Source organism: Berghia stephanieae, chromosome 6 (genome assembly GCF_034508935.2).
Source record: "Berghia stephanieae isolate SIO BIC M18660-M18661 chromosome 6, UCSD_Bste_1.3, whole genome shotgun sequence".
Lineage (NCBI taxonomy): Eukaryota > Metazoa > Mollusca > Gastropoda > Nudibranchia > Aeolidiidae > Berghia > Berghia stephanieae.
The window spans coordinates 7,586,054-7,596,053 of NC_088365.1; the positions used below are offsets into that span (position 1 = coordinate 7,586,054).

The 10,000-nt window shown below is 35.8% G+C and overlaps 1 protein-coding gene across 1 annotated transcript in view; it reads left to right on the forward strand.

The window, feature by feature from the left end:
- Nucleotides 1–10,000, forward strand: part of LOC144974409 (metabotropic glutamate receptor 8-like) — a 28,369-nt gene that overhangs the window by 1,800 nt on the left and 16,569 nt on the right. The window lies entirely within an intron of this gene.

Here is a 10,000-nt window from a genome sequence, read left to right on the forward strand (position 1 = left end):
AATAAATAGAGAATAAAAATTTCGCGACGGTGATGGGGGTTTGAACCCGCGACCTTACTAGTACGACAACTCCAACTGGCCGGGAAGAGCGTGACTCTACCGTATGAGCTATCCACGATCCCAAAAAAGATCGTCTCTAACCCTAGTCATTATTAAAGCTCTCTCTCTCTCTCTCTCTCTCTCTCTCTCTCTCTCTCTCTCTCTCTCTCTCTCTCTCTTTACCCGACTACGATCTCGGGTCCAACACACACAATTCCGAGAAGTTAGTTGTTGGCCAGCAATTAAGCTTAATAGCGAATATCCTCAACACAAACATATAACATAGAAACAATTGAGACATTGAGTATGTTCCGGTATTTGGGATGAATTTTTAATTCAGAAAAAGTGAGTGGAGCAGGCACTTATGTTGATAACAACAACAGATGGAGTGAGTAGGAAAGTGCCAGAAGATTGGGACTCGTGATCTTGTACGACTTCTTCAAAGAGACGACCACCATTGCACAAGCTTGCGATTCGTTGAATAGGTGACAATGATAGTAAAATTACAACTCACAGTTGTTTCCCTTTAAAACCCATAATATCTGCCCGATATTTCCCACTTTAGGGCAGAAAATGTTAAAGTGGCGAGTTTCAACGTAGCCATCGTTAACATATAGATAGTATGCGCTTGGCTAATAAGCTCATAACATTGCCATCCGGTAGTATAACGGACCAACACACAAAACTATGTGTATCCATGAACGTTTATAGTCCGGTCAATACAGTTCAGTGAGCATTACTCATAAACGCGGATGACAAAAAAACAATAACAAAGACCTGATTGACGTCATCTTCGAACTATCTATAGCCTGACACTAGAACCGTGGCCTTCGTAAAGTTATGGCCTGATACTGACCAAAAAATGAAGTCAAAATGCCAGTCTTTTGCCACAAAAGAAAACAAATCGTGAGTTGTATTCAATAGTTCAACCAATGAAATAACTTGTTTCCATGAGCACTACTAACGTCAAACTGCCAGTCCTTTTGGATTTCAGTATCAGGCTATAACATAACGATGGCTACGCTAGAACCCTCTCGGACTGGCAGTTTGACGTCATATTTTAGGTTTTTGTAGCGTCTAGTGAGTTGTCGTTAGAGCTCATGGAAACAAGTTATTTCATTAGTTGAACTATTGAATACAACTCACGATTTGTTTTCTTTTGTGGCAAAAGACTGGCATTTTGACGTCATCTTTTGGTCAGTGTCAGGTAGCCATCGTTATGTTATAGCCTGATACTGAAATCCAAAAGGACTGGCAGTTTAACGTCATTATTTGGTTTTTGCACCGCCTAGTGAGTTGTCGTTAGTAGCGCTCATGGAAACAAGTTATTTCATTGGTTGAACTATTGAATACAACTCACGATTTGTTTTCTTTTGTGGCAAAAGACTGGCATTTTACAAGTCATTTTTTTGGTCAGTATCAGCGTGGCCTTCGTAAAGTTATGGTCTGATACCGTGGCCTTCGTAAAGTTATGGCCTGATACTGACCAAAAATGACGTCAAAATGGCAATGTTATGAGCTTCTTAGCCAAGCGCATACTATCTATAGCGCTGAATGCCGAAGACTCAAAGCGCTTTACTATAGATAGTATGCAGATGACATCACTCGGGCCTTTGTTATTGTTTTTGCCATCCGCGTTTGTGAGTTGTTCTCACTAAACTGTATTAACCAGACTATAAAAGTTCATGGTTACACAGAGTTTGTGTGTTGGTCCGTTATACTTCCGGATGGCAATGTTGTGAACTCCTTGGCCAAGCGCATTCTATCTATACTAATCAAACCATAAACACACTGATACCGAACCAAACAGACACATACACACAGCAGTCACACATACTAGGATGACCTTATTGCTGAAAGGACGTGTGTCCAATATTACTATGCCGTCGATCCTGTTTTCAATTAATGTATTTATGTTTTCGTTGCTTGGGTTTTTTTTTAATTGAGCTTTTATATACCACAATATCCACTAAACGGGCTCAAAGCGCTTTACAAAGGGTCCCTGGCCAACAGCAACATGTCACAGGTAGGACGAGACATGACGTCTGTAAGGCGATACATATAATATTTTTTCCTGACAGAGACAACGTTGTTAACGGCCAGGTACTCATTTTACACCTGAGTACAATGAGAGAATGTGAGTAAAGAGCCTGTTCCAAGGACACAACTATGCGCCGAGCGAGGCTCGAACCCAGGACCTTCCGATCCGAAACCGTGTGTCATACCACTAGACTACATAGCCGCACATTTTTTTGTTTGTTTTTGTTGTTGTTGTTGTTGTTATTGTTGTTGTTGTTGTCGTTGTTGTTGTTGTGGTTAACTGAAGAAGAGTTTTGAGCACGAAATATTTCGTGTTTGACACTTTTGTTATTTTTATAGCTGTTATATATCCATTTTTATTTATTACTTTTTACATAAACTAGCAAATTATCTTTCTCTGTCCTCAATAGAGTCTACTGGGTTTAATTAGCTAGTAGCATTTAATTTACCTCAGAAACTAGATCTAGTTCCTAAGCAGAAGATTTAATCGTGATTACTCAAGGATCCCCCGATGATGGTTACGTAACTGGGTTAATGATGGGAAAACAGCAATCGGATCTCTCACAGCCTGATTTTGATGCATGGATGTTATTGTTAGGTTGAATTGTTGTTGTTTTTATAGTTGTTTTCGTTGTTTTTGTTGCTGTTTTTGTTGTTGTTGTTGTTGTTGTTGTTGTTGTTGTTGTTCGTGCTTGAATAATAACGATAGTAACAGTGATAATAATGATAATAATAATAATAATAATAATAATAATAATAATAATAATAATAATAATAATAATAATAATAATAATAATAATATAATAATAATAATAATAATAATAATAATAATAATAATAATAATAATAATAATAATAATAATAATAATAATAATAATAGATAGGTAGATAGGGAGACAGAAAGATAGATGGTTGAATGGATAGATAGATTAATGGATGGATGGATTAATGAATAGAATGATATTTTGATTGATAGATAGATAGATAGATTGATAAATAGATGGATACGAAGATATATATATATATATATATATATATATATATATATATATATATATATATATATATATATATTTATGAGTGTTGGCGGGTACTTGTAGGTACGAAAGTGCTCGATAATGGTGGTTAGAGCTAATATATAAATGTAAATTTTCACTCACATTATTCTTGCCAAGACGATTTCGTTTCTGTGTTCCCACTTCATCAGTCGGCAGAATCCATTTGTAAATCCATTTGTAAGACTTACAAATGGATTCTGCCGACTGATGAAGTGGGAACACAGAAACGAAATCGTCTTGGCAAGAATAATGTGAGTGAAAATTTACATTTATATATATATATATATATATATATATATATATATATATATATATATATATATATATATATATATATTGAATCGTGTTTGATACAAATATGGTACGAACAGTGCTCGACATGTAGCAATGGAGCGAATTATTATTTTAATATTTACCACAATGTTTGAAACAGTCTACATTAATGTTTCAGGCCTAATTAGCCATCGTCAGGACCGAGTTGGTTTGTTGACTGTTGTTGTTTGTTGAAGCCACACTCAACACGAAAAATGAGATGTACAATACGTGTCCACATCGTCGGAAGTTCTTGTTAATCAACTACAAACCGGAACCACTTCAACAAACAACAACAGTCAACAAACCAACTCAGTCCTGACGATGGCTAATTAGACCTGAAACATTAATGTAGACTGTCTCAAACATTGTGGTAAATATTAAAATAATATATATATATATATATATATATATATAATATATATATATATATATATATATATACAAATATATATATATACACATATATATATATACACACATATATATATATATATTTGTGTGTGTGTTTGTATGTTTGTGTGTCTGTAAATGTGTATGTATGTATGAATGTATGTGTGTGTATATCTGTATGTGTGTGTGTGTGTGTGTGTCTATAATGTGTGTATGTGTGTTGTTCTGTTGTTTATTGAAAATAGAAAATCGATCTTTGACGGAAAATGTAGTGTAATAATAACACGAGAGATAATTGTCATTGATTTCGTTTTCCATTTCTTAATTGCAATTTTCTCGATAAATGACGTTTGTGATTGTGTGTGTCAAGTGTTGCCCATAATGATCGTCAAGATAGCATAGAAAAATGACTGGCAACCTTAAATAAGCGGCCTCGGTAGAGAAATGAATAAAAACTAGAATGAATATATGAATAACATGCTCATGCTCTATTTATGAAAGAGTTCCGCAGTTCCACCTATCTCACTGTGTCTTATTATTCTTAATTAACCCTCTCCTTACCAACTATAGGAAAATCGTCACATGCGTTACGATGCAACCAACATTTTTCTTAATTAACCCTCTCCTTACCAACTATAGGAAAATCGTCACATTCGTTACGATACAACCAACATTTTTCTTAATTGACCCTCTCCTTACCAACTATAGGAAAATCGTCACATTCGTTACGATACAACCAACATTTTTCTTAATTAACCCTCTCCTTACCAACTATAGGAAAATCGTCACATTCGTTACGATACAACCAACATTTTTCTTATTCAAATTTCTTTTGTACATCATAAAATTTAAAGAAATTGAACAGTGTGTTGTTGAGCATGTTTTGCTAAAGAAGTTATGCATCGGAAGAACGTTACTGTTATTATGTTTGGGTGATAAAAAATATAGTTTTGTGTTAGTTGGGTGTGAAGTTTTGGGGAAAATCCTGAAAATGGCTGGTAAGGAGGGAGTTAATTGATTTCACAGCATGCAGTAAAGAAACAAAATTTGATCCCACATAGTGTGGACATTGAGGTACCGGCGTCACTTTTTTGTATTATCGCTTCTACAAATAGTCAGATACCAATTAATTCCTGAGTCGAGTGGATTTGTAAATGAATTAAAGCACTGGTGCTTAGCTTTCCCTGTCACAATTTGGTCACGGCACAATAACGTTTGAAGCGATGTAAAATATGTACAAAAAAAGCCGAAGTTCAAACAGCCATTTGCCAGATATTCAAAAATTACTATATAAAAAATGAGCGTTTGTATAGCGCAATATCCACTAAACGTGCTCAAAGCGGTGGTCCGGTCCCTGGCCAACAGCAACATTTAGTATATAGGACGACGGAAGGTGACGCCTGTTAGGCGATATTATTTTTTTTTTCGGACAGAGACAACGCTGTTTACGACCAGGTACTCATTTTAAACCTGGGTACGGTGAGAGAAAGTGAGTAAAGACCCTTTTCCAAGGACTCAACTATGCGCCGAGCTCGGGGCTCGAACCCAGGACCTTCCGATCCGAAAGCGAGTGTCATACCACTAGACCACATAGCCGCACAACTACTATCTCTAAACAGTGACCAATGTGAAAATTGCCGGTTAGGGCAGAGTCGACTGTATTTTTAGGTCGGCTTATTGAAAAGCAATAGATAAGAGGGAATTATAGCCACGTATCTAACCAATTTACTTAAACCCATCATTGAGATGTTTCTGACCTTTAAAATATATAATTATGATAATGTCACTTCGAAAGGAATTTTGTATGGATCCAGAGTTACATTTCTTTAAACTAAAGGTTAAAAAATCACAAGCACTTTGCATGTAATTTATTTTGATATAGATCTGATTTGCTCATATAATTGCAGGCAGGTGAGTTTTTAGTTGTAAAGGTTAAAACTAATGTAGAAAGTGATGATATATTATTGTATCATTGATTGCACATTTCTATAGCATTATTTGAAAAATATGTCTGCACAGTAAAGGTTAAATTTCATTGTCTTGATGGAAAGGCAAAGAAAGAGAATTTTTTAAGAGAGAGAGAGAGATAGAGAGAGAGAGAGAGAGTGTGTGTGTGTGTGTGTATGTGTGTGTGTGAGAGAGTGTGTTTGTGTGTCTGGGGGGGGGGGGTGCTGTGGGAGGAATACAGTATGATAGACGAAAAAAGAGAGAAAGACAGTGGGAGAATGAGAGAAGGAGAGTGGGAGAGACAGAGAAAGAACCAACGAGAGTGAGGGGGAAGTAAGGGAGAAGGAATGAGATAAATATAAAGCGAGAGGGAGCGAGAGAAATGGAGAGGGGAAAAGAAAAAGAGAAAGGAAGAGAAAGAGAGAGAGAGAGAGAGAGAGAGAGAGAGAGAGAGAGAGAGAGTCGGAATATATATATATACATATATATATACATATATATATATATATATATATATATATATATATATATATATATATATATTATATATACCAACTCTCTCTCTCTCTTCCATGAAGAAATATAGATAACTCATCAAACAAGATGGCTGATGTCAACAGGAATCACCCATGTGTCCAAGTGAGCAAAACATATATATATATATATATATATATATATATATATATATATATAGTTATAGAGCATCGAAGGAACTAAGGCATAACCGTCACCAAATAGAATTACGAGGCCCTTTAGTTATGGGGAAACCCTATCATCTTGTACTTTCACGCTCCTAACTTATGGGGACAACCTTTTATGTAATTCTGTATAATGGGTTACTATGTATGCATCAGATGTTGCTATCTGCATTCATATAGTATTAGGAATTATGATATCTGATTGATTACAACAAGTTCAATAGATCAAAGTAAATGAATCAGCACTAAGTCATCGATGTGCATAAAGATCATATAAAGATGTTGCACCAAAAATCCGATTTATTTCATTGTAGCACAATAACAAAATTATTATGAGGTGTCCCCATTAGATTTTGTAATAAAAAATAACTTGAGCTTTTATATGATGCACTATACACTTAACATGCCCAACGCGTTAACAATATTAAACAAACACTCATAAATGTAATTTTTTTAAAAATCAATATTTTTAGTCAGTCATTAGCAGCGAAACAAAAATCGAAGTTTAGGTTATGTCTAAACATTCTTCAACATCACATATTTTAATAAGAATAACCAAGATAATTATCCTCAGAAAATTAAACAAAAACGGGTAAAATGCCTAAAAATGAAGAATATCATAGATGACACAAATGTTTTGAGACGAGGGGTCACATTTGCGAGATCGAAAATCTTTTATTGAGGTTTAGTTTTGTCTCTGCGACTTCTTGTAATATGTGTGTTGATATGGCAAAACCCGTTGAGAAAGAGAGAGAGAGAGAGAGAGGGGGGGAGAGAGAAAGAGAGAGAGGGGGGGAGAGAGAAAGAGAGAGAGGGAGAGAGAGATGGAGAGAGAGATAGAGAGAGAGGTGGAGAGAGATAGAAAGAGAGAAAAAGATAGAGAGAGAGAGAAAGAGAGAGATAGAGAGAGAGAGAGGAGAGAGAGAGATAGAGAGAGAGAGAGGAGAGAGAGAGAGAGACAGAGAGAGAGAGAGGAAGGGATGACTATGATAAAGCCAATTACTTTTTATCTCCTCCTCACTATTGACTTATCAGGCAACCCTTGATATGAGGCCAGATCCTTGTTCTATTTAAGGCCATACACATCTGTCGGTGTGATTCCATGCACCATACCGTCGCCATCGTAAAGTTATAGCCTGACACTGAACATGGCCTTCGTAAAGTTATGGCCTGATACTGACCAAAAAATGACGTCCAAATGCCAGTCTTTTGCCACAAAAGAAAACAAATCGTGAGTTGTATTCAATAGTTCAACCAATGAAATAACTTGTTTCCATGAGCACTACTAACGACAACTCACTCGACGGTGCAAAAACCAAATCATGACGTTAAACTGTCAGTCATTTTGGATTTCAGTATCAGGCAATAACATAACAATGGCTACGCACTTAAACCCAAAAGGACTGACATTTTGACGTCATTTTTTGGTTTTTCACCGCCTAGTGAGTTGTCGTTAGTAGAGCTCATGGAAACAAGCGGTCCCATTGGTTGAACTATTGAATACAACTCACGATTTGTTTTCTTTTGTGGCAAAAGACTGGCATTTTGACGTCATTTTTTGGTCAGTGTCAGGCTATAGATAGTTCGAAGATGACGTCAAACAGGTCTTTGTTATTGTTTTTTGCCATCCACGTTTATGAGTAGTGCTCACTGAACTGTATTAACCTGACTACAAACGTAAATGGATACACACAGTTTTGTGTGTTGGTCAGTTATACTTCCGGATGGCAATGTTATGAGCTTCTAAGCCAAGCGCATACTATTTATAGATAGAATGCGCTTGGTCAAGGAGTTCACAACATTGCCATCCGGAAGTATAACGGACCAACACACAAACTCTGTGTAACCATGAACTTTTATAGTCTGGTTAATACAGTTTAGTGAGAACAACTCACAAACGCGGATGGCAAAAACAATAACAAAGGCCTGAGTGACGTCATCTAAAAGTTAACGATGGCTACGCTACGATCCGACATAGTTTTAATTTCTTCCAGCTTAGTATCAGAATGTTTGTGTGTGTGTGTGTGTGTGTGTGTGCGCGCGTGTGTGTGTATTTGTGTGTGTTTGTGTTTGTGGTTTTGGGTACGAGGTCGTGGGTTATTATTATTATTATTATTATTATTATTATTATTATTATTATTATTATTATTATTATTATTATTATTATTATTATTATTTATTATTATTATTATTATTATTATTATTATTATTATTATTATTATTATTATTATTATTATTATTGTTATCATTATTATTATTACTATTATTATTACTATTATTATTATTATTATTATTATTATTATTATTATTATTATTATTATTATTTTACCATGATCATCATCACCGTCATCATCATCACCTTCATCGTCACGATCATCATCATCATCATCATCATCATCATCATCATCATCATTATCATCACTACTATCAAAATCATCATCATCATCATCATCATCATCATCATCATCATCATCATCATCATCATCATCATCATCATCATCATCACCATCATCATCATCATCATCATCATCATCATCATCATCATCATCACCATCATAATCATCATCATCATCATCATCATCATCATCATCATCATCATCATCATCATCATCATCATCACATCAGCATTACCAGCACCCCCATCACAACCACCACCAACACCTCCACCACCAACACCACCACCAACACCATCATCATCATCATCACCATCATCATCACATCAGCATTACCAGCACCCCCATCACAACCACCACCACCACCTCCACCACCAACACCACCACCAACACCATCATCATCATCATCATCACCATCATCATCAATATCATTATCATTGTAATGTGGTCTTTAAGGTGGAGATAATTTTTTTTTTTTAATTTAAGAAAACTGAAGTAATAAGTCTCCACACCACACGAGCGTTTTACATAGGTTTTCAGCTCCTGCACTCACAGAATCGCCCTATTAATTAGAATTAAATTATGTAGCGGTAGCAACATCTATGATTTCCCCGTTACAAATTACATGGAAATATTTAACAGCAATGATTATTGGCTCGTATAGATAGAACGAAGATGACGTCACTCAAGCCGTTGTTATTGTATTTTGCTATCCGCGTTTGTGAGTGATTCTCACTAAACTGTATCAACCAGACCATAAAAGTTCATGGTTACACAAAATTTTGTGTGTTGGTCCGTTATACTTCCGGATGGCAATGTTATGGGCTTCTTAGCCAAACTCATACTATCTATAGCTGTCTAATACTAACAAAAGAGTGAAAATGGAAAGGCTTCGTATGGGAACAAAACAGACAATGGACGTTTCGGGTACAAACCCTTCGTCAGCACAACAATACACAAATAAACGTGGAAAACAAATAAAATATAATGAAAAATAACTTGTATCGTCTGTACTCAATGGTGGTTGCAGTATGAATGAAATGTTAGCGTGGCGTGGGTAGAGGATAGGGTGCCCCAGGGGGGGTGATCTAATTGATAAGCAAAGGTCAGCGTCAGGGAAC